Genomic DNA, 2,500 nt, shown 5'->3' on the forward strand with positions numbered 1-2,500 from the left:
GTTCTATGTGTAGGCCTACGAAATTCTGTACTTTTTTAATATGATAATTGTTTTTCTCTTTTTTTTTGGTGTGGATATGTTTATTCATAAATCCGACTTTTCTTTACTATGAATCATCTGTAACTCTCTGTGGTCTAATGCCAATAATAATGATAATATAGTCATTATGTTTAGTTATTACATGGTATTACTGGTTTTATTAACATTGTTACATTTTCAGTATCATATAACTGTGAACCGTATTCATGTTGACAAATGTAGAAAAATGAATGAATGAGAATGAATATCTTCACAATACAAGAGCGGTTTCGATTATATTGTCGTCGGAAATACACATTTCTGAAGAAGATATAATTAAAACCGGTCAAAGACATCTCTTGTATTGTGAAGATATTACATTCTCATTCATACCTTTTCCACAATCTTATAACCAATTTTGGTATCAGTATTCCTTATATCAGTATTTGCGTTGCTGCATCATAATTACTGTCCCCTGTTATTGCCAAATGCATTTCCTCTATTGAGGCTTCGAATAATTGTTATAGTTCTTGTTTGTCATCGTTATTACTGTTCTCATCATCATTATCATTATGGTATTCATTGTCATCTTTATTATCACTGTAGTTCATTATCGTCATTATTGCTATGATATTGATTGAATCCTTTATTATCACTTTGTTATTGTTATCATTACTGTCGTAGCTATTATTAATTTTATTGATAAGATTATCATTGTCGTTATTATCACCGGGTTGCTTGACCTGCGAAGGCAGAATCCGTACCACAGAGAGGAACTCTTCCCTTCATCTTCTTGATAATTGATCGCCGGGGATAAAAAAAGTTTCCTTGGCGATGCATTCATACGAGGTATACCGTAATCTATGGGAATCTTCCAGATACGTACTGTTATCTGGCATAGTGCAATGTAAGTTTACGACGCTAGATGGGAATCCTCTGTATGTTTTTTTTATGCAAAATTTACTCTATAAAGGTAATTTATAAGTATTACTTCATCTTCATTTCAGCCTCTCATTCCTCTCAAATCACTGACTGTTGTTACTGTACTCCAGGAACACGTTGAATAGTTTTTGATCGGATTAGATTTGATGTATTTTTCCATGCCTGCCATTACTTTCGTATCAGCTATTAACTCTATTTTTCTTATCTAAGTACAGATATACAACACCAGACTTTGACTCATTATAGAACCTACAATTTGTTTTATTTGTGTAATTCTTTCGTAACTGTAAAAATCATCACAGCTCTTTATCTACTTGCAACACACTGATACTGGCAAGAGCAAAATATCACCTTCTCTTGTTTACCACAGGCCGCGTTATCGTTGACAGGTTAATGTATCTCCTACAAACCCAAATATTTCCTGACCCTTTGATCAAACTAAGAAGTGTATTATATCTGGATGCCCTTCCTTGGTTCACCCATGTTATTCCCAATCCATCTTGTCTATCAGCCGGTTTATTAAATTTGTACGAGGCCCGACCCGGTGAAAATTCATTATACGAACATGCATATACACTGAAAAAAATACATATCTGTCAATCTAGACAGGTATATCTATCCTACAGATAGATAGATGCATGTATATCTATCAGACACAGATATGCATTTCTTTGCATACGCATGTCCACATATACGAATGTTCATTGGGTCGAGCCTCGCACAATTTCATACAAACCGGCCGTCAGTCTTGAAACGCATCCGCACGAAAAGGGGAATCGCCGAGATGCGTAACAAGGCAAGTGAGGTACGTTTACAAAGGGTCGCCAAAAAGGATTAAAGTACCCTCTTGTGTTGTACCCTGATGTGGGGCTTCATTTTGCTCAAGACATAGGAGGCATTGTGCTTCCTTTTATTATCAGTGGTGTTGCTGTTGTTATTAGATTGGTGGTTTCTTAAGGATTGTCAATAGTGTTTGTATTTTAACTCTCTCTCTCTCTCTCTCTCTCTCTCTCTCTCTCTCTCTCTCTCTCTCTCTCTCTCTCTCTCTCTCTCTCTCTCTCTCTCTCTCTCTCTCTCTCTCTCTCTCTCTCTCTCTCTCTCTCTCTCTCTCTCTCTCTCTCTCTCTCCCTCCCTCCCTGTGTTTCTGTGTTGTGGTTACCTGTACATATCTTCTTACCGTCATAAAATATCTATTACTACTATTATCTATCCTACTAACTGTGTCACTGTTATTGTTATCGTTTTTATTAGCATCATTATTGCGACGTTTATCATAATGACAGTCATCTGCATTATCGATACAACTGCAATTATAATCTTCAATTTTATCATTATTATCGTGTACATCATCTTCATCATTATGATCATTGTTCCTGTTATCACTACATCATTATCTTCATCACTTCGTCTTCCTCCTATTATTGTTATTATCATTATTACTATTATAATAATTATCATCGTCATCATCATTATAATAATAATAATAATATTATTATTATTATAGTAATAATAATGATGATAATAACAATAACAATAACAA

The 2,500-nt window shown here is 34.6% G+C and overlaps 1 protein-coding gene across 1 annotated transcript in view; it reads right to left on the bottom strand.

Annotated features, from left to right (window-relative positions):
- The window catches only part of LOC125025558 (rhoGEF domain-containing protein gxcJ-like), a gene marked incomplete at its 5' end in the record, with an annotated part of 18,684 nt that overhangs the window by 12,944 nt on the left and 3,240 nt on the right, over window positions 1-2,500 (bottom strand). The window lies entirely within an intron of this gene.

This window comes from Penaeus chinensis, chromosome 5 (genome assembly GCF_019202785.1).
Source record: "Penaeus chinensis breed Huanghai No. 1 chromosome 5, ASM1920278v2, whole genome shotgun sequence".
In the NCBI taxonomy this organism is placed as follows: domain Eukaryota; kingdom Metazoa; phylum Arthropoda; class Malacostraca; order Decapoda; family Penaeidae; genus Penaeus; species Penaeus chinensis.